Here is a 27903-nt window from a genome sequence, read left to right as displayed (position 1 = left end):
GTCATGGACTTTTTACCCCCTCCATAAATCTTCGTCCGCGAAGCCAAGCCAAAGAATCTGTCCACCACTTCTCCAACACCTGTCCAAGTTGAAGTAAATTCTTCATTCAGATGATCTTGAATTCTTTTCATGAGGAGAGCCCATAGCAGTTTCCTCATGGAATTTGGGAGAATTCTCGTACACATTCTGAGCTGCTTTTGATCTTTGGGGTTAATATGTTGAACAAAATCATTAGTCTAATTCTCATGTTTGAAATTAATCAAGGGACATTCTCTAAAGTAAATCCACATCTGAATCAAAACTTTTTGGAGAACATTAATTCAAAACGAACAGTTGGTGTTTTATTGATTTATTTTTAGTTTCATGTTGCTGTTCGATCTGTCAGCACATCCATATTTTAGAGTCAGAGCTTCAAATTTGGCTTCACTTCAAATGATTTTCATTGATCTCAATCCAATACAGAACTTGTAAAACTTTGATTTTTTTTTCTCATCCCAACTTCTCCAATCTGCTTCATTTCTTTGTTGATTGTTTTAGTGGATCCTACATCAATTGAAAAAACATTGCAAGTTCTTTGCATTTCTAAGACGCTCATCATCCTCACATTGTTGGATACTCTCTTCATCAGTTATGGAAGCATATTTCATTGCAACTAAAGTTCTAATATCTAAACATAATTTCCCTTGAGTGGATGGTACCCAAAGGTCAGGAATTTATATCTCACTGTGGCAAACTCTGATACTAATCTCAACTGTTTCTGTTTATTTAATGGGCTAATATCAAAAAATATCTACTGCAATATTGTGAAAATCCAATTACTGCATTAAAGCCCTTTATGGAATGGAACCTGCCACACTTAATTTATCTTGCATCCTTGTTACTTTCGTCTCACACTACATTGTTGACTTTAACATTTTCCGAGAAACTAGAGATGGGCCATGAATTCTCACTGTTGATATCACCAAAATACCCAAAATTAAGTTCTGCAAAAGCATGCTTACAGTGACTTATGCATGGCATATTTTTATTAGTTCCAGACTAAGTAAATCAGCATCTTGAGCCCCAGTCAAAATCCAACATAATGTATCACTCCTAGTCTATTCCCAATGAAGGGCTCAGGCTTGAAAAGTTGACAACCTTTTATTTGCTATAGATGCTGCTTGGCCTGCTGAGTTGTTTCCATCACTTTAATGTACTGCACTAAACTCCAGAATCTGCAAATATTCTTGTTTTACTCTAAGGTGTCACATCTTTGGACATCTGGTCACCAATCATTATGTTCAATATCGGCCTTCCTCCCTGTGACCCTCCCTCCTTCTCTCCATGTACGTTATTGCACGTTAAGATTAGCCTTCACATGCTGTATAAATTTAATAAAATGGTAAAATTATCGAGGAAACCGTTCTCTGTTCCCACTTGATAGATTTTACTGAACAGAATAGATACCAATTCCCTCCTTCCTTAAATATTTCCTAAAACACACATTAAATAATTCCTATTAACATTGGAATAAATGATCAAATGCATACTCCAGGCTGGAATCTGAGTCACAGAATCATGCAATCTAGAAATAGGTTCTTCCTAGGTTGTACTAATCCATTTTCCTGTATTGATTCTATATCCTCTCTGCTCTACTCATTTAAGTAAATGTCAAGATGTCTTTTATATGTTATTACCATAGCTCCACCACCTCCTCTGATAGCTCACCCCAGATACAAACAATTCTTTGCATGAAAAATTTACCCCTTTAAAACTCATACTGTTCAAATTATTTATTTTACATATATATTTATGTTATATAATATTGTTATGGATATATTCAAATCTGTTCTTTTTTGTGTGTTTATGTATGTGAACCTCAGTCTAGAGAAGTTTTGCTTCGTCTGGATGTTTATGTCTTCTTTGGCTTGGCTTCGCGGACGAAGATTTATGGAGGGGGTAAAAAGTCCACGTCAGCTTTGTGGCTGACCAGTCCGATGCGGGACAGGCAGACACGATTGCAGCGGTTGCAAGGGAAAATTGGTTGGTTGGGGTTGGGTGTTGGGTTTTTCCTCCTTTGCCTTTTGTCAGTGAGGTGGGCTCTGCGGTCTTCTTCAAAGGAGGCTGCTGCCCGCCAAACTGTGAGGCGCCAAGATGCACGGTTTGAGGCGTTATCAGCCCACTGGCGGTGGTCAATGTGGCAGGCACCAAGAGATTTCTTTAGGCAGTCCTTGTACCTTTTCTTTGGTGCACCTCTGTCACGGTGGCCAGTGGAGAGCTCGCCATATAATACGATCTTGAGAAGGTGATGGTCCTCCATTCTGGAGACGTGACCCATCCAGCGCAGCTGGATCTTCAGCAGCGTGGACTCAATGCTGTCGACCTCTGCCATCTCGAGTACCTCGACGTTAGGGGTGTGAGCGCTCCAATGGATGTTGAGGATGGAGCGGAGACAACGCTGGTGGAAGCGTTCTAGGAGCCGTAGGTGGTGCCGGTAGAGGACCCATGATTCGGAGCCGAACAGGAGTGTGGGTATGACAACGGCTCTGTATACGCTTATCTTTGTGAGGTTTTTCAGTTGGTTGTTTTTCCAGACTCTTTTGTGTAGTCTTCCAAAGGCGCTATTTGCCTTGGCGAGTCTGTTGTCTATCTCATTGTCGATCCTTGCATCTGATGAAATGGTGCAGCCGAGATAGGTAAACTGGTTGACCGTTTTGAGTTTTGTGTGCCCGATGGAGATGTGGGGGGGCTGGTAGTCATGGTGGGGAGCTGGCTGATGGAGGACCTCAGTTTTCTTCAGGCTGACTTCCAGGCCAAACATTTTGGCAGTTTCCGCAAAGCAGGACGTCAAGCGCTGAAGAGCTGGCTCTGAATGGGCAACTAAAGCGGCATCATCTGCAAAGAGTAGTTCACGGACAAGTTTCTCTTGTGTCTTGGTTTGAGCTTGCAGGCGCCTCAGATTGAAGAGACTGCCATCCGTGCGGTACCGGATGTAAACAGCGTCTTCATTGTTGGGGTCTTTCATGGCTTGGTTCAGCATCATGCTGAAGAAGATTGAAAAGAGGGTTGGTGCGAGAACACAGCCTTGCTTCACGCCATTGTTAATGGAGAAGGGTTCAGAGAGCTCATTGCTGTATCTGACCCGACCTTGTTGGTTTTCGTGCAGTTGGATAATCATGTTGAGGAACTTTGGGGGACATCCGATGCGCTCTAGTATTTGCCAAAGCCCTTTCCTGCTCACGGTGTCGAAGGCTTTGGTGAGGTCAACAAAGGTGATGTAGAGTCCTTTGTTTTGTTCTCTACACTTTTCTTGGAGCTGTCTGAGGGCAAAGACCATGTCAGTGGTTCCTCTGTTAGCGCGAAAGCCGCACTGTGATTCTGGGAGAATATTCTCAGCGACACTAGGTATTATTCTATTTAGTAGAATCCTAGCGAAGATTTTGCCTGCAATGGAGAGCAACGTGATTCCCCTGTAGTTTGAGCAGTCTGATTTCTCGCCTTTGTTTTTGTACAGGGTGATGATGGTGGCATCACGAAGATCCTGAGGCAGTTTACCTTGGTCCCAACAAAGCTTGAAAAACTCATGCAGTTTGGCATGCAGAGTTTTGCCGCCAGCCTTCCAAACTTCTGGGGGGATTCCATCCATACCTGCTGCTTTGCCACTTTTCAGTTGTTCGATTGCCTTATATGTCTCATCCAGGGTGGGAACCTCATCCAGCTCTAGCCTTAGGGGCTGTTGAGGGAGCTGGAGCAGGGCGGAATCTTGGACTGAGCGGTTGGTACTGAAAAGAGATTGGAAGTGTTCTGACCATCGGTTGAGGATGGAGATCTTGTCGCTGAGGAGGACTTTGCCGTCTGAGCTGCGCAGCGGGCTTTGGACTTGGGGTGAGGGGCCGTACACAGCCTTTAGAGCCTCGTAGAAACCCCTGAAGTCGCCAATGTCCGCGCTGAGCTGTGTTCGTTTGGCGAGGCTAGTCCACCACTCATTTTGGATCTCCCGGAGTTTGCGCTGAAGATGGCTGCATGCGCGACGGAAGGCTTGTTTCTTCATGATAAACTTGAACTTTTCCTTCATTCATTTTAATCCGAGCATGTAATTACTGTTAGGCATATCCAGCAGGTGGGATTTCCTTTGCTTGTAAGTATTCTTAGATATTGTGTTCAGTGTATTTCCTCAAGTGTCCACCAATTATCTCTGGAGACTACAGAGGATCCATCCTTTTCTTCCTCTTTTCCTGATGTCGTCCACAGACATGGATTCAGTTTTTATATGAACATTAATGACATCCTGCACTCAAACGCCTTTAATCGCACACCTTTTGTTAATATTTCCTCTTTGTTGAGACGCATTTCCCCCAGCCAAGCTATGAGAAGGTCAAAGCCTTAATATACCACAGACTTGATGAATTTTTCACCAATTCCAATTACCTTCATGACCACTGAACCAAAATTCTGCACCCTACTTGATACCAAGATGCACTTCTGACCCCACATTCACTCCATCATATGATTATTTCTTTGTGATCAAATATTGAAATGACATTTAATATATGAATGAAAAATAAGTTTGTGTATTGTCCAAATAACACTGGACAATGAATTATGGATTCTGGGCTGCTAGTCATGAAAATCACCTGAAAATGTTCCTATCACCTAACATTTTTTAAAAGATATAACCTATTTTAGTGATTTAGGTCATATTTTAAGTCTATTTAAAGCAGACAAAACCATGAAGGCAACATGCCATTGAAATTAATTTTCTGCATTCACACTTGGACTTCTTCCTTACTGAGCTTGGTGGAGTCAGTGGCGAACACGGTGAAAGGTTTCACCTGGACATTGTGACCATACAAAAGCAGTATCAGGGCAATGGGAATCCATCAATGATGGCTGACTATTGTTGGGACCTCACATGAGAGGCATTAGATGCTGAGTACAAATGAAAATCAGCGGCAAAACAATTTTAGGTCAGTTCTGACACAATGTGTCAGAATTATTATGCGATTATACGTGCTAAATTCAATAAAAATTAATTTAATGTTTCCCCAATGTGATAGAGCAAAGCTGAAATTATCTTTGTATTCTGCTTTAAGTTGTTTATCAGGAAGCAAACCTTTTGAAAAAATGTGTTGTCCCATGTAATTCTTTCACCATTGCATATGTTGGTAGGGTACAGATTAGATTCAGCAGGATGTTGCTAGTTATAGAGGAGAGATTACATATGCTGGATCTTTAGTCCCTAGTATGTAGGAGGCTGAGGGATGACCTTATAGAGGTTTTTGAAATCATGAGGGGAATGGATAAAGTGAATGCTCACAGTCTTTCTCCAACTTTCAAAAATAATTTGGACAGATACATGATGGGAGAGGTATAGTGTGCAGGTCAGCGGGACTAGGCAGAAAAATAGTTCAACATCAACTGAAAGGGCCAAAAGGGCCTGTTTCTGTGTTGTAATGTTCTATGGTTCTTTGGCTCAAAGGGTAGATGATTGTCAAACTAAAGGACATAAGTTTAAGATGAGAAATTACCAGCAAAAGGTATGTTTCAGGACTTTTGGCAAATTCAAAGAATTCACCCTCAGGTCAACTTCCATTTACTCCTTCGAATATATTCCCACCAAAATGCACTTACACAATCATGAATAAAGAAATCTACCAAATACAAATGTTATGATGCTCTGTGTACACAACTTGACATTTAATAATCGAAAAGCAGACTGGCAATAAACTAAAGCAGAAACAACTCAGCAAAGGTCAGTGGCTAAATAGCTATCAAAGCAATCACATTCAAAAATAATCAAAAAGTAGACTGAAAATTTGTATTAAGACCTTTGAATGCTCATCGAACATGGAGTTACAACTCAAACTGTATTTAACTTTCCCTCAGCACTTTTCCTAAGCACTTTTACACTGCTTTCCTGTGCTGTGGTGTTTGTTGGAGGGTAAACATTGTATTCATTAGATCAGTTTCTTACAGAGTGCTGCGGTCAATTTAGACTGAAGCCACTCTGTAAAAATGTGTAGGGGTCTTGGTGGAAAAATTACGGAGTGGAATTTAGCAAACAAGTTCCGTCATGACATTTTTACACTGCCAACAGAACAGAAAATTTGTGCAAATTTTCTGTTTCTTAGCGGCAGTTGTAATGATTATAAAAACAGTGTAGATATGCTAATGCCTGAATGGAACTGATAGTGGGACAAAAAGCAACATTAGTAGTCTTTCAGCTACATTTCCTTGACATTTAGTTGTCACATTGCAATTGTCCTGCAGTGATGTTTTCAGGTGCAAAATCATTTGATTAGACACTTATGTCTTTAATTAGTTTTCTGTTTGTCTTTATCAAAAACCATCCCTGGACATCAGCATGGTGGAGTGTGTAACCAACCTGCACAAGAGCATGCTTAATTTAAGAGGAGGAGAGTTCATTGTCATGAAGTACAATGTACGGATGCAATTTTCTGTCAAGCAAAGCACACCTACAATAATTTCAGTATAAATAACCCATAAGACACCACAAAGAGAAAAAGAAGATAATAAATACATAAATAAAAGAAAATAAATCATAAATATTCACAGTCGGCCAGTGGTGCAAAAATTGTCCTGTTTCAGTAGCGCAGACAGATTTTTTTTAGTTTTGTCGTAGTGTTATGTTTCAAATGACATGGGAGGTTGAAGAACATAGAACATTGCAGCATAGTACAGGACCTTTGCTCCTTGATGTTGTGCCAGTCTGCATAAACTGACTCCACAACAATCTAATCCTTCCCCACATCCCATCCATAACCCTCTATTTTTTTAACATCCAACTAAGTCTTTTGAATATCATGATTATACCAGCCACCACCACCACATCAAGCAATGCATTCCAGGCACCCACCACTCTCTGTGTAAATAACTTACCAATGACATCTCTCTTTAGCATTTTCACCTCTCACTTTCAACAGACGTCATCTGGTACTTGCTATTGACATCCCTGAAAAAAGGTGCTGGTTGTCCACCCTATTTAGGCCTGTCAATATCAAAATCAGAATTTATTGTCATGAACATGTTACAAAATTCATTGTTTTGTGACAGCATTAAAGTTGTAAATATTGCTATAAATTATATATTTAAAACAGAAGAGAAAAGTGAGATAGTGTCTATGGTTCATTGTCCATTTAGAAATATAATGGCAGAGGGGAAGAAGAAATTTTTGTCCTGTTGGGTGTTCATCTTTAGGCTCCTGTGCCTCCTTCCTGATGGTAGGGCCTGAATAGTGAGGGTCCTTGAGGAGAGAAGCTGCTTTCTTGAGAAACCACCTCTTATGGAGTGAAGACTGATGCCCATGTTGGCTCTGGCCAAGTTCACAACTTTCTGTATTCTTTTCCTGTTCTGTGGATTGGCACCTGCATACCAGACAGTGATGCAACCAGTCAGAATGCTCTCCACAATATACCTGAAGAAATTTGAACGAGTCTTTGGTGACATACCACATCTCCTCATCCTTCTCACAAAGTAAAGCCTCTGCTGAGCCTTCATGATTGCATTGACATGAAGGACCCAGGATACATCTTCAGAGATATTGACACCCAAGAATTTGAAGTTTGTAACCCTTTCCGCTGCTGATCCCTCGATGAAGACTGGTTTGTGTTCTCCTGGTACCCCTCCTGAAGTCCACAATCAGTTCTTTAGTTTTGATAAAGTTGAGTGAAAGGTTGTTGTTGTGGCACTACTGAACAGCTGATTAATGGATAATATTCTTTTGTAAAAACGTGCATGACTTGAATCAGGAAGATTCCTCAAAATTCTTTAAATCAATCACAGCATTCAACTTCAAAACCATTCATTTGTACAATTTACTAATTAGATATAGCAGCCTGTGAGGTGGGCTCTCACGGAGCCCACCTCACTGACAAAAGACAAAGGAGGAAAACCCCAACACCCAACCCCAACCAACCAATTTTCCCTTGCAACCACTGCAACCGTGTCTGCCTGTCCCGCATCGGACTTGTCAGCCACAAACGAGCCTGCAGCTGACGTGGACATTACCCCTCCATAAATCTTTGACCGCGAAGCCAAGCCAAAGAAATAGCAGCCTTATTGAGGGTTCCTTGTACCCTGTCAATGTCTTCAGAAAGTTAAAAAAAAATCCCTGATAATTGAATTAGAGAATGCCTAATGAGAGGAAAAGAAAAGCACATCTTCGAAGTACATTTTATACATAATTTTTGAATCTTCCACTTTTGAAGTGTGCTCACTAAAATAATGTGGGAAACACAGTAGCTCATTTACCAGAAGTAATCTCCACAAACACAACGTGGTAATCAGCATACAATAATTTGTCAGGCTTTATAACAAAACAAATGCTGTGTATTTGTATTTGGTTATTTCTGGGACCTATTCCTGCAATTTTACACCTATCTACTCTGAGGAAATATCTTTTCACAAGGACTGGACCGAATAGAGTCAAAAACTACCACATCCAACTCGACGACAACTGGAAGTGATCAACTGGATGCAAAACTTGTGTAGGACGTTGTTGTGTGGGAAGGAAAAAGTTCAGTGGGTTCAAAGGTATATGGATGAGGGGAGAAAGGAGGGTTATGGGCAAGATGCAGGGGCAGGTGGGACTAGAGGAGAGTACTTGGTTCAGTGCAGACTAGAAGGGCTGTAATTTGCCACCGAGACAGAGGTGCACCAAAGAAGAGGTACAAGGACTGCTTAAAGAAATCTCTTGGTGCCTGCCACATTGACCACCGCCAGTGGGCTGATATCGCCTCAAACCATGCATCTTGGCACCTCACAGTTCGGTGGGCAGCAACCTCCTTTGAAGAAGACCGCAGAGCCCACCTCTCTGACAAAAGACAAAGGAGGAAAAACCCAACACCCAACCCCAACCAACCAATTTTCCCTTGCATCCGCTGCAACCGTGTCTGCCTGTCTCGCATCGGACTTGTCAGCCACAAACGAGCCTGCAGCTGAGGTGGACATTACCCTTCCATAAATCTTCGTCCGCGAAGTCAAGCCAAAGAAAAAAAAGAAAAAATATGTTTAACGTATAGTCGGTGTGGACATAGGGTGAATGCAGAAATATTCTTTATTGAAACAAATGTAAAGGGATTGCAATGGCGACAACACATACAAATATTCTAAATCACACAACACAGTGCAGCAAGTTACATTCGAATTAATACTACTGATATTAGCAACTGCTTACACTCTTACAAGCACAGTACAATCCAGTCACGTCGGACTTAATACTACTGATACAAGCGACTGTAAATGCAGGCTTATTGCAACCAAGGACTACAATATACTACCCTTCATTCCTTGTCTAATGTGCGCATGACTCAGATGCTATCTACAACTACAGCAATATACAATGGCCCCAAACCCTCTGCAGTGAACACCTTACCAACAACTCCTCCAGCATTGTCCACAGCAGGGTTCATCTCAGGGCCAAAGAGCAAAAGATGAAGAGCTACTCCACGTGGTGGATTGTATTGTACAATAAGCTGGATATCACAAGTAGATCGGGTCATAAACAAAGTATTGGGCACATTGGCCTTCATAAATCAGAGAAATGTGTACAGGAGATGGGATGTTATGGTAAAGTTATATAAAACATTGGTGAGGTCAATTTTAGTGTATTATGTGCAGTTTTGGTCACAACTACAGGAAAGCTATCAATAAAATTGTAAGAATACAGAGAAAATTTACTCATAAGCTGCTGAGATGAGGAAGTGAGTTGCAGGGGAAGGTTAAAAAAGTTAGGACTTTATTTCCTGGAGCATAGAAGAATAAGGAAAGTTTGGATAAAGGATATAAATGGAAGCAGGCTTTTTCTACTGAGGTTAGGTGAGACAAGAACTAGAGACCATGGGTTGAGAGTGAAAGGTAAGATTTTGGGGGAGGGGGGAACTTTTACACATAGAGAGTGGTGAGCAGGGTTGGTGTCAGAACAAGCCTTAGGAAATTGTGTGGGGGGGGGGTTCCACAATCTGACGATCTAAAACTCGCTCAGCGGGGTGCAGGGGTGGTGGTGCTTATCTGCGTACCATGAACCTCCTCTGTGTGCTGCCACCACCCCTCCCTCTGACATAACAGACAAACCTGCTGCATGGAGACTAGTGACACTACAAGCTAGTGACACTAGACTAGTGACACCCACGCATGCTAGGGACACTAGTGCTGCAGGTGAAGATTACCATAACTTATTTGGGGTGGCGATGCCACGTGCGGGTGGGGGGGGCGTCACAATACATTGTTTGGGGGCAATGCCCACGGATGCCCCCCACCCGGTGGTGAGAATGTAGAAGGAATTGAATAATGGCTCTGCATGGACTAAGATGGGCTGAAACACCTGCTTCTACGCTGCAGGGTTTGATGTTTAATAGTTCTATGGATAAATCAACATTCCTGCTTTCTTTGAAAATACTATCATGAAATAATTAATGTTCACATCCAAAAGCATATTTTAATACATAAAATGATAGCTATTTTTCAATACTCCATTTAAATCACAGACTAGTTTTTTTTTTATTTTAAGTCTCTCGTATGACTCTTGATCACACAACCTAACTCAGAGGCAAGAACATTACTAGTGGATTCATTGTTGTTTATCTGATACAAGGGTTAAAATTTTGAGATTAAGATACAGTCTTTAATCTATGATGAATCAGAAGAAATCTGCTGGGGCAATAGTTTATAACCAAGAATTACCATCATCATGGCCGCTGGACATAGAACACTACAGCACAGTACAGGCTCTTCGGCCCTCGATGTCGAGCTGACCCATATATTCCTTAAAAATAAGTACTAAACCCACCCTACCCTGTAACCCTCTATTTTTCTTCAATTTGTGTGCCTGTCTTCAAGCCTCTTAAATGCCCCTAATGTTTCAGCCTCCAGGCATTCCAGGCACCCTCAACTCTCTACATAAAAGACTTACCCATGATGTCTCCTGTAAACTTCCCTCCCTTCACTTTTTGTATACTGTATGTCCTCTGGTGCTTGCTGATCCTGCCCTGGGAAACAGGTGCTGGCTGTCCACCCTATCTATGCATCTGATAATCTTGTAGACTTCTATCAAGTCTCCTCTCTTCTTTCTACCCTCCAAATAGAAAATTCCCATTTCTATGCCTCATAGAACTCAAACGATGCCTTATGAGACTTCCCTCATAAGACTTGTTTTCCAATCCTGGTAAATCTCCTCTGCACTCCCTCTATAGCTTCCACATCCTTCCAATGATGAGGTGACCAGAACTGAACACAATACTATAAGTGTGGTCTTACCAGAGATTTGTAAGAATTGTAATATGACCTTTCTACTCCTGAACTCAATCTCCTTATTAATGAAGCCTAACATCCCATAGGTCTTCTTAAATATCCTATCAACCTGTGTGGTGACCCTGAGGGATATATGGATTTGAACCCCAAGGACTCTCTATTCATCCATACTATTAAGTAACTGACCATTAACCCTGTACTCAACTTTCTGGTTTGTCCTTCCAAAATGCATCACCTCACACTTATCTGAATTGAACTCCATCTGCCACTTTTGCACCAAACTTTGCACCCTGTCTATATCCTCTTGTAACCTTCAGCTCCATCCACAACTCCTCCAACTTTCGTGTCATCCGCAAACTTGCTGACCCATCACAAGGAGCAGGGGTCCCAGAACAGATCTTTGTGGCACTCCACTAGTCACCAACCTCCAAGCAGAATACTTCCACTACCATTCTCTGCTTTCTTTCTGCAAGTCAATTTTTTATCCACACAGCCAAGGTTCCACCTATCCTATGCCTCATGACTCTCTGGATGAGTTTATCATGGGGGACCTTATCAAATACCTTTCTAAAATCCTTGTAGACCACATCTGCCTCCTACTCTCATCAATTTCTTTTGTTACTTCCTCAAAAAACTCAATTAGGCTTGTAAGGCATAACCTTCCCTTCACAAAACCATTTTGACTATCCTTGAGAAGACTATACTTCTCCAAATGCCCATAGATCTTCTCCTTAAGAATCCTCTCCAATAATTTGCACTCCACTGACATAGACTCGCTGGACTATAATTCCTAAGATTCTCTCTATTATCTTTTTTAAACAACGGGACTTCATTTTCCTTTCTCCAATCCTCCGGCACCTTCCCTGCAGCCAAAGAGGATTCAAAGATTATAGCTACTGCCCCAGCTAACTCTTCTTGCAATTCCCATAGCAACCTGAGATATATCACATCCGGCCCCAGTGATTTGTCAATCTTGATGCTTTTAAGAAGATCCAACATTTCCCCTTATTTAATTTCCACATTATCCAGCATACAAGCCTGTTCTATTTCAACCTCACCCTGATCAAGGTCCTTTTCTCTTGTAAATTCTGAAGCAAAGTATTCAATTAGGACCTCCCTAACCTCCTTCATCTCCAGATGCATGTTGTCTTCTTTATCCTTTAGCAGCCACACCTTAATTCTCATCATTCTTCTGTTCTTTACATATGCATAGAACACCTTGAGGTTCTCCTTAAGCCTACATGCCAAGGCCTTTTCACACCCTCTTCGAGCTTTCCTCTCCTTTCTTAAGCTCCTTCCCAGCTAAAATGTATTTCTCATGAGTCCTTCCTGTTTCCTGCTTCCTCTATCTAACATATGCTTCTTTCTTCCTCTTGACTAATTGCCTCACCTGTTTCATCAGCCACAGTTCCCTTTTCCTACCATCCTTTCCTTGTCCCAGTGGGACAAACCTATCCTGAACCCAGCACAGATAGTCCGTAAACCTCTTGCACATTACTTCTGTGATTTCACCTTTGAACATCTGTTTCCAATTTATCTCATTAGTTCCTGCCTCATCCCTTCATAATTAGACCTTTCCCAGTTAAGCACTTTTCCCAGTTTGACTGCTTATATCCTTCTCTATGGCTATGTTGAAGCTAAGGGAGTTATTCTTACCAAAATGCTCCCCCAATGAGAGGTCCGCACCTGACCAGGTTCAATCCCCAGAACCAGATCCAGTGTGACCTTTCCTCTCATTGGCTGGTCCACACACTGTGTCAGGAATCCTTCAGTCCCATCTATCCCTCTTGCAGTCATGAGGTGCCAGTTAATATTAGGGATGTTGAAGTCACCCATAAAAGAAGCGGGATAAAACAATCAATGATGGTATGGACCTAGTAAACTTCTATTGCAACAGTTTTATAGTGCATCTAGATTAACTTTGAATCTTTCCACAGTAAGTGGCTTGCTTGCTATCTCATGAATATTCTGTGAGTGTGAATGTTCCTGTGCATTAATCTGATGAAGGCAAAACACAAACTAAAATTAACCATGAAGGATGAGAGTGAGAATTAACACAACTATTTGAAAATTCTTAATTCAGTTATTTGGCATCATGGCCTCATACAGTATTTATTTTCCATCTCTGATTGCCCGAGAACTAAGGGGGTCATCGTGGCTATTTCTGAGGGAAGTGCTGTGACTCTGCAGTCATAAACAGGTCAGGCTAAATAAAGATGGTAGATGAAGTTCATGAATGAATCAAATGGGTTTGTGAAAATCTGACAGTTTTTGACATTTTATTAAAATTAAATTCCCCAACTTCTATAGTGAAATATGAGTTGAGTCACCAGTTCAATACAACAGACCCAATACTTAATGGCACTGCTATGTATCTCTATGGCTAGGGAAATGACAATGAAATAATTAGGCAATATTTTCAATGTAAAACAGAGAACAAATTTATTTTAACATAATAGGATGGCACATTTAGCAAGGTGATTAGTGTGAGACTATTAAGCGCCAGCAACTTGGGTTCAAATCTGACAGTATCTGCAAGGAGTTTATACATTCCCCCATAATCTGCAGAGATTTTCTTCAGGTGCTGTGGTATCTGCCCACCAACCCTCTTTACTATCTTCTTCAGCATGATGCTGAAACAAGCCATGAAAGACCTCAACAATGAAGACGGTGTTTACATCTGGTAACGCAAGGATGGCAGTCTCTTCAATCTGAGGCACCTGCAAGCTCACACCAAGACACAAGAGCAACTTGTCCGTGAACTACTCTTTGCAGATGATGCCGCTTTAGTTGCCCATTCAGAGCCAGCTCTCCAGCGCATGACGTCCTGTTTTGCGGAATCTGCCAAAATGTTTGGACTGGAAGTCAGCCTGAAGAAAACTGAGGTCCTCCATCAGCCAGCTCCCCACCATGATCACCAGCCCCCCCACATCTCCATCGAGCACACAAAACTCAAAACGGTCAACCAGTTTACCTACCTCGGCTGCACCATTTCATCTGATGCAAGGATCGACAACGAGATAGACAACAGACTCGCCAAGGCAAATAGCGCCTTTGGAAGACTACATAGAAGAGTCTGGAAAAACAACCACCTGAAGAAACGCACAAACATCAGCGTGTACAGAGCCATTGTCATACCCACGCTCCTGTTCAGCTCCGAATCATGGGTCCTCTACCGGCATCACCTACAGCTCCTAGAACGCTTCCATCAGCGCTGTCTCCGCTCCATCCTCAACATTTATTGGAATGACTTCATTACCAACATCGAAGTACTCGAGCTGGCAGAGTCCGCAAGCATCGAATCCATGCTGCTGAAGACCAAACTGTGCTGGGTGGGTCACGTCTCCAGAATGGAGGACCATCGCCTTTCCAAGATCGTGTTCTATGGCGAGCTCTCCACTGGCCACCGAGACAGAGGTGCACCAAAGAAGAGGTACAAGGACTGCTTAAAGAAATCTCTTGGTACCTGCCATATTAACCACTGCCAGTGGGCTGATCTCACCTCCAACCGTGTATCTTGGCACCTCACAGTTCGGCGGTCAGCAACCTCCATTGAAGAAGACCACAGAGCCCACCTCACTGACAAAAGACAAAGGAGGAAAAGCCCAACACCCAACCCCAACCCACCGATTTTCCATTGCAACCGCTGCAACCGTGCCTGCCTGTCCCGCATCGGACTTGTCAGTCACCAACGAGCCTGCAGCAGATGTGGACATACCCCTCCATAAATCTTCGTTCACGAAGCCAAACCAAAGAAGAATGAATTGGGTTATGTTAATTGGATGTAATTGGGGAGCACAGGCTTCAAAGGCTGAAATCAACGTCCAACATGTGGTAAATAATTAAAAAAAATATATAGATCTTTCAAGGTTCTCCACATTCAAAAGCATTTTACAGCCAAGAAAATGCATTCTGCCAGCATAGATGCATGCAAATATTCATGGCCACATTTTGACAACACCCACATACAAACTGAGGAAAAGATAGGGGAAGAATCAAGAGAAAGAGTGAAGAGTGTGAAATGTCAGGAGGTGAGCGAAAGAGGAAAGAGACAATTTGTTCTCCAGTTTCTCCCATCCTTAATTGAAGAAATGTTTAAGCTCATCAATAACTTTTAATCAAGTAATCAGTCCAACAACATGGTCATGCTGATGCAGTGTGGTAAGTGAGAAAGAGGCAGCAAAGTAATTCAGGAATTTACAGGTTGGACCTCTGGTTGCCTTGCTTAATCAATCTATCAGAACTAGACTTGGAATGGTGGAAAGGCTTTGGGCAGTTACAGAAAGTGGTGCTTTCAGAAATAATAAGCTTGGGAAGGCAATGAGCAGTATATGGCATTCAAGGAATAAACAGCAGTGAGAGCTGAAGGAGACTCACAAGCATTCAACTTGATTTCACTTCTCAATATACCTACTAACTGTAGGCTTCAATGAGTTGAAATGTTTGAGGTGTCACAAAGGTGGAGTGTAGCAGTATGGCAGGTTAAAAGACAGGTTAAGAATAACCTAGGAAGAGATAGCATCAGCCACAACAGTAGACAAAGATGGAAACATAGTTTTGTGGAATTTAAATTGTATTTTTGCTACACCTTTTAGGTCATCAATAATGACAGAGATTATTCAAATATCAGAGTATAATTAGCTTCCTGGAGTTATCAGTGGATATGGAGTTGACATGTGACATAGTTTAGTCTTGGGAGCTTCCAAAAAAAAATAATAATTTGACTTGAATAATTTAGTAATCAGCTGATAATGGAATTTAAGATTTAATCCATCATCTGTCTCATTTGGTTCAATTACTTGACTTTGTGTTGCAATTTGAAACCGAGTAATTCACTAGTCATTTTAAAAATAGTAAAGACACTCAGTAATCACATAATAATTAAGATGCACCCTAATATTGCAAATAATGAAATTTAAAAGAATTCCATTTATATTGTGCTTTTCATACCTCTTTCATAGTTTCCCAAGATGCATTTCAGCCAATGAAGGGCAGACTCTTCCAACTTTGAAAAAATGGTCTTCAGTTTGTGCACAGCATTTCTTTCAGACAGCAATGTGATCATATTATTCCTTCCAGAAATGTTAATTTAGTTTTAAAGATAACCTGGAACACCACAGAAAACCAGTTAAGTCCTGAGTTTAACAGAAAGATACTATTCTTCATCAATCACCTCTCTCAGTACTCCACCGCAGTGTCAGTATAGGTTTTTGTTCTCAAATCTCAAAAATGAGATTCAAATTTACTAATTCAAAGCAAGAAAAGCTACCGATTTATCAAGGTAAATTGTTTGGTTGTGGACATCTGCACATTGATTATGTATAATTATGAACAGTTATATATTATTAAAAGCCAATTCATTTAAGTATAGTGATATTTTACCAGTAAAAATCCACTAATCCATGCAGTTCAAGTTGTCAAGTTTATTGTCAGCTGATTGTACAAGTACAATCCAACAAAACAGCATTCTCTGGACTTTGGAGCAAAAAAAGCAGACACACCACCAGGTGTAATACACATACAGACAAAAAGTACATTTGTAGGACAAATATTTCATCTATACATTAAATAAATAAATATTTTTACACGAATAGGAGAGTCTCAGATGGTTAGTGTGAGCAGTTCCCTTGGTCATTCAACATTCTCGCTGGCTCTGACACTCCTGTATCTCTTCACCGATTACTGCAGCTGGAAAATGATGCGTACGGGGTGGAACAGCTCTGCAATGATTTTGCGCCCCCCTCTTCAGACAACAATTCTGGGGCATGGGTGGGAGGGAGGGAGACTCATATGACCCTCCCTTCCACTCTTATGGTCCTGTGGAAATCAAGTGGATCAGTCGTTTTTCAACTCACAAATGTAGAAACAGTGACTGCAGAAAAACAAATCAAATCATTGTTGATGCACATAAAATATTCTTATTGAAAATGATCATTAAATGATGTCTGATACGAATAATCATGTAATTGCAATTATATTCCAAGCTGTCCCTTGTGCTGATCATTTGCCTTGGTGAAAGTCTGCAGTTTAATTTTTTTTAGTAGAAATTAGAATATTTATTCAGATATCACAATTATGTTTCCAGTTTCCTTTACCCATAAAAATGATTCTATAGAAAACTTGCTCTATAATTATGGCATTGAATTTACTGCACAAAAAACATATTCAGTACATCTGAATTACAGACACAATGTAGTCCTCAACTAAATAGGAAGGTCTGAAGATTGTTTGAAATTGGCTGAATCTAAGATGTGTTGTAGGGATTCTGCACATCCACAGGTAAATAGTGGTCCACAAAAAAAAAAATTCTGAGAGATAGAGAAGATGCTGAGATAGAGTAGAATATTGTTGGGGAAAGGTGGAAGTCATCCTTGATGCAGTTTTGGCTTGCACACTGAGGAATTGCCATTAAATGTCCATAATGAACTTTGAGATGTCATATCACATTTTCAATTGCAATACACCAGTAAACATTTCACAGCTATCTCATTGCTTCAAATTTCTTCAAAGCCAATCAAAAATTTATTTCACCACTATTTTCTATATGTTTAATCGTGCCCCACATCTCACCATTTTCAGCCAGAATTTTGGACACACAGTGTAACAGTGCAAACTAGTTGATAACAAGTAAAATTATATTTCTACCCTCAGTGCCAAGGTTATCAATCCCTCCACCAAATGATATTAGGAGCACTTTAATTGACAAACTTCTCTAACTCAATCCTTTCTTAGTTGTGCATAGGCAGTGCTGTATTTTCCACATTTTTTTGCTTCATTAATTATAATAAATAATTTAAAACAGCCATCTAACTCACATTCATTCGGTCATCACACCATAGTGGCAAAAGAAACTTCATAAATATTACATTATAATCAAGGAAAATTATTATATTCTACCAGAAATTCTCCATACAAAATCTAAGGATTGTTGGTGGAACAGAGATGAAAAAAAAATCCAATTAAGTATAAGCATTTAAATATCCGGACATTAGTGATTGCAAGACCAAAACATTTAAGATAAAGGTTAGCTAATAAAAGGGCAAAAGTAATAAACTATAAAAGAAAAGTTGATTTTGAACTGTTGGGATTAAACCTAATCTAAATGAACTTGGAAATGTTACTGACAGCAGTCGAAAACTGAAGGGAAATATTTAACACAAAGATAACAGATTAAGCAGAAACATCCCACTGAAAAGCACAGTCAAAAAAAGTCTGCAATAATCCATCATTGATGAATAAAATCAAAGTTTGAATTCAAAGAAAATGTAAAAATAAAGGGGCGGGGTTGATGCTGAAAGAGAATGAGGTGGAAAGATGTAAAAGTGAACAATTAGGGAGACAAAGAAAAGGAACAATCATCAGGACATTAAAAAAAATATGATTTCAAGTTTATCGAAAGAAAATCAGGATAAGAACAGGGTCGATAATAATAATCTCAAAGGAAAATAAAGTGACATAGTTATTAAATAATTGCCTTAACATTTTCCATGGAGAATATAGGACAGGTAATTTTACCTGACTATGTAATTTACAGCAATCTAGAACTGAATTAACACCAGTTCCTCAAGAGTTCAAACTAGTAACTCATTCATTTACTTAAACCCCAGAATTCTTTATTCTGTGACAAAATGTGTTTTTTTGAGATTGCAAGATGATAGTAAGACCTGATACCAGGATAACTTCTCCCTCTACTCTGTGTTATGAGCTGAGACCAGTGTAACTGTGATAATATCAGGGGTGGGGGCATGTCACAATCTGAAGAGGCAAACTTTGACCAACCGGCAAGAATACGGCAGAAAAGTCTTGTTTTTTTACGTTAAAGTCTGCTGACTGCTATCAACTTCAATGGTAGCCCTCCCTGGCTTTTCACATTTCTCTTCTGATGGCAAACGGGAATTCAATGCTGATTTACCCCCATTCTACTCTGTACCTTTTCCTTAGTTTGATGTCAATGTCAGCTCCTTTTTTTAATTTTTTTTTATTTTTCACATTATGAACCATATTAACCAAAATACACACAAATGTTTCCCTCTTGAATATACACAGTGTCATTTTCTCCCCTTTCCCCCCTCCATTCCTTCCCTCCTTCCCACCCCCTTCCAACCCATTAAACGTTCAACATATACAATACAATAAACCCATTAAAACAAAGTCATCACACAATGAAAATAAACAAGAAAACTGTGTCATCCACTCTCACACACTGGGTCAGTTCATTTCGTCTTCTTCTCATTCTGTCATTTTAGGTGGTGGAGGTCCGTGATAGGCCCTCTCTGTTGTGTTCCATGTATGTTCCCAAATTTGTTCGAATACTGTGATGTTATTTCTTAAATTATATGTTATTTTTTCCAATGGAATACATTTATTCATTTCTATGTACCATTGCTGTACTCTCAGGCTCTCTTCAGATTTCCAGGTTGACATTATACACTTTTTTGCTACAGCTAAGGCTATCATAATAAATCTTTTTTGTGCTTCATCCAAATTGAGGCCTAGTTCGTTACTTCTTATATTACTTAGAAGAAAGATCTCTGGATTTTTTGGTATGTTGCTTTTTGTGATTTTATTTAATATCTGATTTAGATCTTCCCAAAATTTTTCCTCTTTCTCACAGGCCCAAACTGTTGTTCCCATTTCCTTCTTACAGCGAAAAGATCTATCTGATACTGTTGGGTCCCATTTAATTAACTTTTGGGGCGTGGTATATAGCCTGTGTAACCAATTATATTGTATCATGCGTAACCTCATGTTTATTGTATTTCTCATAGTTACGGAGCTTAGCTTTTCCCATTTTTCATCTCTTATCTTTATGTTTAGATCTTGTTCCCACTTTTGATTTGGTTTACAGCTTATTTCATCATTCTCTTTCTCTTGCAGCTTGATGTACATGTTTGTTATAACTTTTTAAATTATCATTGTGTCTGTAATCACATATTCAAAGCTGCTTCCTTCTGGTAACCTCATCCTGCTTCCCAATTTGTCCTTCAAGTAGGTTTTCAGTTGGTGGTATGCAAACATTGTACTGTGAGTTATACCATATGTGTACTTCATTTGTTCAAAAGATAATAAAGTATTTCCCAAAAAACAATTTTCTATTCTTTTGATCCCTTTTCTCACCCATTCTCTAAACGAAAGGTTACCTATTGTGAAAGGGATTAGTTGATTTTGCGTCAATAATAATTTTGGTAGTTGGTAATTTGTTTTTTTTCCCTTCTACGTGAATCTTCTTCCAAATGTTGAACAGATGGTGCAGTACTGGTGAACTTCTATGTTGCACCAGCTTTTCATCCCACTTAAAAAGTATATGTTCTGGTACCTTTTCCCCTATTTTATCTAGCTCTAATCTGGTCCAATCTGGTTTTTCCCTTGTTTGATAAAAATCTGATAGGGATCTTAATTGTGCTGCTCTATAATAATTCTTAAAGTTTGGTAGCTGTAGGCCCCCCTTGTTTGTACCATTCTGTTAATTTATCAAGCGCTATCCTCGGTTTCCTCCCTTTCCATAAGAATTTCCTTATTATTTTCTTCAGCTCATTGAAGAATTTCTCTGTTAAGGGAATTGGTAATGATTGAAATAGGTATTGTATCCTTGGGAAGATATTCCTTTCAATGCAATTTACCCTTCCTATCAGTGTTAGTGGTAAATCTTTCCAATGTTCTAAGTCATCTTGTAATTTCTTCATTAATGGCTGATAATTTAATTTATACAGATAGCCTAGATTATTATCTAGTCAAATACTTAGGTATTGGATTGCTAGTGTTTGCCATTTAAATGGTGATTCTTTCTTAAACTTTGTGAAATCTGCATTATTAATTTGCATCGCTTCACTTTTATTTGCATTGATCTTGTACCCTGATACTTCTCCATATTCCTTCAATTTCTTATGTAATTCTTTTATTGATAATTCTGGTTCTGTTAAGTATACTATGATGTCATCTGCAAATAGACTGATTTTATATTCCTTCTCTTTTATTTTTTTCCCTTTTATTTTATTTTCTGTTCTTATCAGTTCTGCCAAGGGTTCTAGAGCTAAAGTGAACAGTGAAGGAGATAGTGGACATCCCTGCCTAGTTGACCTGCTTAATTTAAATTGGATCAATATATATCCATTTACTGTCACCTTTGCCAACAGTCCCTTATATAATGCTTTAATCCAATTAATATATTTCTCTGGTAGGTTGAACCTCTGTAGTACTTTGAATAAATAATTCCATTCCACCCTGTCAAAGGTTTTCTCTGCAACTAAAGGAACCGCCACTCTTGGTGTCTTATTTCCTTGTACTGCATGGATTAAGTTAATGAACTTACAGATATTGTCCGTCTTTTCTTAATAAATCCAGTTTGATCTAGTTTTACTATTTTTGGTACACAGTCGGGCAATCTGTTTGCTAGTAGTTTTGCTTTTATCTTATAATCTGAGTTGTAGAAATATTGGTCTATATGATGCTGGTGTTAGTGGATCTTTCCCCATCTTTGGTATTACTGTAATTATTGCTGTTTTACATGAATCTGGCATGTTTTGTGTTTCTTCAATCTGGTTCATTACTTCCAGGAAAGGAGGAATTAATGAGTCTTTAAATTTTTTAATAGAATTCTATTGAGAATTTATTGTTCGGTAGCTTTTTTAATATATCAAGTATTTCCTCTCTTTCCAATGGTTTTATCAATTTGTTTTGCTCCTCTTCTTGCAATTTTGGTAGTTCAATTTTAGCTAGAAACTCATCTATTTTGTCTTCTTTCCCTTCGTTCTCAGTTTGCTATAATTGCTCATAGAATTCCTTGAAGTTTTCATTGATCTCTGTTGGGTTTTATGTAATTTGTTTGTGCTTTTTCATTGATGCCAATACAGTTCTTTTATTTTGTTCTGTTTTAAGTGACAAGCTAGTATTTTGTGTATTTTTTTCTCCTAGCTCATAATACTTCTGCTTTGTCTTCATTAAGTTCTTCTCCACCTTGTACGTTTGTAGTGTTTCAAATTTTTTTTTTGTCTACCAATTCTCTTCTTCTTGTTGTATCTTCCCTTGTTACTAGTTATTTTCCTGTACTTACTATTTCCCTTTCCAGCTGTTCTATTTCCCGATTGTAGTCCTTCTTCATCTTAGTTACATAACTTATTATCTGCCCTCTGATGAAAGCTTTCATTGCATCCCATAGTATAAATTTATCTTTCACTGATTCCGTATTTATTTCAAAGTACATTTTAATTTGGCACTCAATGAATTCTCTAAAATCCTGTCTTTTAAGTAGCATGGAGTTTAATCTCCATCTATACGTTCTTGGTGGGATGTCCTCCAGCTCTATTGCTAATAACAGGGGTGAATGATCCGATAACAATCTAGCTTTATATTCCATTTTCCTAACTCTTCCTTGGATATGGGCTGACTACAAGAACAGGAGATGGACAAGTATGTTTTATGTCTACTCGAATAATATGAGTATTCCTTCTCCTTTGGGTGTTGTCTCCTCCATATATCCAAAAGTTGCATCTCCTGCATTGATTTAACCATAAATTTGGTTACTATGTTCTTTCTGCTAGTCTTTTGTCCAGTTTTATCCATCTTTGAATCCAAATTAAGGTTAAAGTCCCCTCCTATCAATATATTCCCCTGCGTATCTACATTCTTCAAAAAGATATCTTGCATAAACTTTTGATCCTCTTCATTAGGTGCATATATATTGAGAAAATTCCAAAATTCTGAATATATCTGACATTTTATCATTACATACCTACCTGCTGGATCTATTATTTCCTCCTCAATTTTGATAGGGAAATTTTTATTGATTAATATAGCTACACCTCTGGCTTTTGAGTTATATGATGCTGCTGTTGCGTGCCCTACCCAGTCTCTCCTTGTGTTCCACTTCATTAGATTCGTTTCCTGCACCAATCCTATATCTATTTTTTCTTATTTCAGTAAATTTAATAGCCTCTTTCTTTTGATTTGGTTATGTATTCCATTAATATTTATAATCATATAGTTCAACATGGCCATTTCATTCTTTGTTTCCACTTCATTACCACTACCTTTCCCCTTTTCCCCATTTCCATTTCTCAGTTTTTTTTTGAACGCTCTGTATAACAACACTTCTAAAACATAAAATATTTCCACCATTCCCACATCTAAAATTCCCTTAACCCCTAATGTTCCCCCCCCCTCTCTGAGTTGCCCCTTGTCCCTTGCCAGGCAACCACAACTCCCCTCTGCATTTGGATTGCGAACCCGCTCGCAAGCGTCAACTGATTTCGCAGTGACTGTTATTTTCTCCCACTCAACCCCCTCCAGAAAATACTTTTATCTTTACATATAACAAAGCTCACCCTCTTTTTTTCCCCCTTACTTCCTTTCTTCCCTTTTCTTTCCCTCCTTTAGTTCTTACTTATACATTATTTTTTCTTCTTTATATGTAGTTTGTCTTTGTTCTTGTTACATCTCTTCATCTCTCTTTCTGTCTTGCAGGTGTTCTGCAAATTCTCTTGCTTTCTCCGGATCCGAGAACAGTCTGTTTTGCTGCTTCAGGATAACTATTTTAAGCACCGTTGGATATCTTAACATAAATTTATAGCCTTTCTTCCATAGGATCGATTCTGCTGCATTAAACTCCTTCTTCTTCTTCAGGAGCTCAAAACTTATGTCTGGATAGAAATTTTTTTTTGACCTTTGTATTCCAATGGTTTTTTTGTCCTCTCTCATTTTATTTATTGCCTTCTCCAATATATTTTCTCTTGTCATATATTTCAGGAATTTTACTAGAATTTTTTTGTTGTGACTGTGGTTTCGGGGCTAATGTTCTGTGTGCCCTTTCTATTTCCATTCCTTCTTGTATTTCTGGCATTCCCAGGACATTTGGGATCCATTCTTTTATAAATTCTTTCATATCGTTGCCTTCTTCATCTTCCTTAAGGCCCACCATCTTTATATTGTTTCTCCTACTATAATTTTCCATTATATCTATCTTCTGAGCTAACAACTCCTGTGTTTCTTTAACTTTTTTATCACTTTCTTCCAATTTTATTTTTAAATCGTTCACTTCCATATCTACCGCCATTACACGTTCTTCCACATTTTCTAATCTTTTCCCTACATCTGTTATGACCAGCTGTATTCTACTCACTTTTTCTTCTGTACTTTTCATTTTTTCTTTTTATTTCACTAAATTCTAGTGTTAGCCATTCTCTTTCATATATTCTTAATTTTTTTTTAAATCTATGTACTGTCCATTCATTTTACCTCCTATTCCTCGGTGCAGAGCTTGGTGTTCTCCTTCTTCTTCTTGTGTCTGCTCTTGGGTTTGTGTCTTCTATTTCTCTTCCTTGTATCTGTGTCTCTTCTGACTTTCTTGTTGAGCTGCTTGTCTCAGTTTGTTGGGTATTTTTTTTACTCCATGGTGTCTTGATGTTGGTCCTCTTCTTCTGGGTTTGTTATCTGTTGTGTCTCTAGTTTCCTTTTTTCATTCTCACTCCTCCCATTCCCATTGTTTTCTCTATTTTCCTGCTGGGAGCCCTGCTGTCAGGTCTCCCTCAGCTGTTCGTGCTGTGGAGTGAAACTCCACAGCTGGTCCCCTTTCCCGTGGGTGTTGTCTTTGTCATGCGCAGTTGCGCACCTCTGTTTGGCTCCATGAGCTATCTTTGCAGTCCTGCGGTCAGTGGGTCGCAACCCTGCGGGCCTCCACTAACCTCGGGGAGAGGGCTCCTCTTTCCACGGCTGGTCCCTGCTTTTTCGTGCTGGTAAGGCCTTCACCTTTCTCTTCCGCATCTTTCTTTCTTCTTTTCTTCCCATTGTTTTTGGCTTTTCTTTCTTCGGTGCCATTTTCTCCACATCTTAATTTTTTATTTGTTGTGATTTGTGTGTCTGGGGCTTTGCGTTTTCTTCACTTTTTTCCTTCTTTTCTGGAGAGGGCTGGTATTCTCCTAACGGCCACTACTCCATCACGTGACTCCTCCTCCATGTCAGCTCCTTGAATACTATTTCTCTATCTTCTTCTTCTTCTTTGGCTTGGCTTCGCGGACGAAGATTTATGGAGGGGGTAAAAAGTCCACGTCAGCTGCAGGCTCGTTTGTGGCTGACAAGTCCGATGCGGGACAGGCAGACACGGTTGCTCTATATTTCTCTATATCACCATATGAATTACATTCATGGTAGGAAAACACAATTTCAATTGAGTTATAGCATTAAAATGGGATTATTCTTCAAGTGGGAGAAACACAATTGTCATTTCTGGTGGGAAAAATTAATTCCAACAATTGTCAACACCACATTTCTTCCTCTGAATTGATATATATTATATTTTATATATATCTATAGTTTTTTTGTTTGTTGTGATATAACCTTCCCGCCCAAATGTATTGGAATATTGCTGATAAAATGCCATTCTCTAAACAAACTGGTCCTTGAGGAACAATGGATTTGACTGAAATAATTTTGTTTGCTTGGACTAGCTATGACTATTTTAAAGGTCTTCAGCTCAACAGCTACTTGACCATTTACATTTTCAAGGTTTTAGTGAATACGCCAAAGCTTTTTGGCATATAGGTTGACATCATCACATGTATTTTAAAGTTACATCAAGAATTATATGAATAGTCGAAAACCACAGGGGAAATTACTGAAGGAAAGGAATGGTTGATCTCAGCAGCCCTCTCACTGAATTTCTTTTGACATTTTGTGCATTTATGAGCTCTTGATTCACTCATGAATTTTAGGTGCCATGTGGATTGCTGCAACTTGTCCATCTCTTGTTTAGGAATATCTACAAGACTAATATGCTGGCTGTAGTATTGAAAAATAATAAAGCTAACCAGATAAGGAAGGTTGCAAGTAATAAGTTAACATATTTACAGGAGATAAAATATTTGGTACAGGCAGATTGCATCCTTGTGTATTAAATAGGTTAGGCAAGAACTAGTGAATTGGTGAATACAGTATCCATAAAAAGTCATTAGAAAAGAGTGGAGTAGAAGGGTAAAAGTACTTGCAGCCTCATTATATCATCGAAAATGCAGTTCATATATTTTAGAGGGAAGGAACATGTCCATGAGAAATATGGATCTGTGGCTGAATGACTTAGTCTTTCTGTTCATTGAGTATTGTGTACAATGCAATTTGTAATCCAATAAGATGTTCTAATGTAATATAAACTTACTTCAATGAAAATTATTCTTCCCATCAATATCTTATTCTCCACTAGATTTTATACAGCAAATTTTAAGGGGAACTCAAGCACTTAAAATAATTTTATTCATTCATCTCACGGTCTGAGAAACAAACTTCTTGCTCAGCTATACTTAGGACCCAAGTGAGAAAATTGTGTGGGGATTTGTTCATTTGAGTTGTTGGAAACAATAAACTTGCGTCAGTCCCCAAACAAAATGGAGCAGATACAACCTTCTAATTATCAACAGTCAGTGACTGCTTCACAGGTATACTTCATTCATCAGGCTATGTACACAATTCATTTTCTCAATCTACAAACTAGGCAGCAAATTCCCTGAACCTATTGCAACAAACAAAGTTGATGAAGAAAATTCTCCTGAATCCCATCTCCTATTAAACTCAATTTGGTTTCTTAGATGCATTATTTCTCACTAATTCTTCATGCAGACACAATGCAAAATACTAAGCACCAGGCTCAGTGCATGGGGAATTGCCTGATCAGAATTAAATACAACAAAAAAAGTACCAAATGAAAAATGAAACCTTTTTGGTGCTAAACAAAATTTTAAAAAATATTTTATTTATAAGAAGAGAAACAACCATGATTACAGGCAATAAAATAAAACAATATATCAACATTTAAACATGGTTTATAGAAAAACTAAAAATCTACTAGAAAAAAAACCCCAACCCCCCTCCAAACCTAAAACTACACCCTCCCTCTTTTTCTTTGGCTTGGCTTCGCGGACAAAGATTTATGGAGGGGTATGTCCACGTCTGCTGGAAACTCGTTGGTAACTGACAAGTCCGATGCGGGACAGGCAGGCGCGGTTGCAAGGGAAAATTGGTTGGTTAGGGTTGGGTGTTGGGTTTTTTCTCCTTTGTCTTTTGTCAGTGAGGTGGGCTCTGTGGTCTTCTTCAAAGGAGGTTGCTGCCCGCCGAACTGTGAGGCGCCAAGATGCATGGTTGGAGGCGAGATCAAGCCCACTGGCGGTGGTCAATGTGGCAGGCACCAAGAGATTTCTTTAAGCAGTCCTTGTACCTCTTCTTTGGTGCACCTCTGTCTCGGTGGCCATATAACACGATCTTGGGAAAGCGATGGTCCTCCATTCTGGAGACGTAACCCACCCAGCACAGTTGGGTCTTCAGCAGCATGGATTCGATGCTTGCGGACTCTGCCAGCTCGAGTACTTCAATGTTGGTGATGAAATCATTGCAATGAATGTTGAGGATGGAGCGGAGACAGCACTGATGGAAGCATTCTAGGAGCCGTAGGTGATGCCGGTAGAGGACACATGATTCGGAGCCAAACAGGAGCGTGGGTATGACAACGGCTCTGTACACGCTGATCTTTGTGTGTTTCTTCAGGTGGTTGTTTGTCCAGACTCTTTTGTGTAGTCTTCCAGAGGCGCTATTTGCCTTGGCTAGTCTGTTGCCTATCTCTTTGTTGATCCTTGCATCAGATGAAATGGTGCAGCCGAGGTAGGTAAACTGGTTGACCGT

The 27903-nt window shown here is 39.4% G+C and overlaps 1 long non-coding RNA gene across 1 annotated transcript in view; it reads right to left on the bottom strand.

Moving 5' to 3' along the window:
• Positions 1–376: 376 nt before the first annotated feature.
• The window catches only part of LOC138762722 (uncharacterized), a 48872-nt gene continuing 21345 nt past the window's right edge, over positions 377–27903 (bottom strand). Inside the window, exons 3-5 of the long non-coding RNA XR_011357093.1 lie at positions 16198–16353; positions 6880–6988; positions 377–543 (exon numbers count right to left, since the gene is read on the bottom strand). This is a non-coding gene — a long non-coding RNA (uncharacterized lncRNA). The remainder of the gene's footprint in view (positions 544–6879; positions 6989–16197; positions 16354–27903) is intronic.

This window comes from Narcine bancroftii, chromosome 5, assembly GCF_036971445.1.
Source record: "Narcine bancroftii isolate sNarBan1 chromosome 5, sNarBan1.hap1, whole genome shotgun sequence".
Taxonomy (NCBI): domain Eukaryota; kingdom Metazoa; phylum Chordata; class Chondrichthyes; order Torpediniformes; family Narcinidae; genus Narcine; species Narcine bancroftii.
Note: the sequence above shows the minus strand (reverse complement) of the source record. Positions and strands in the feature narration are given on the sequence as shown.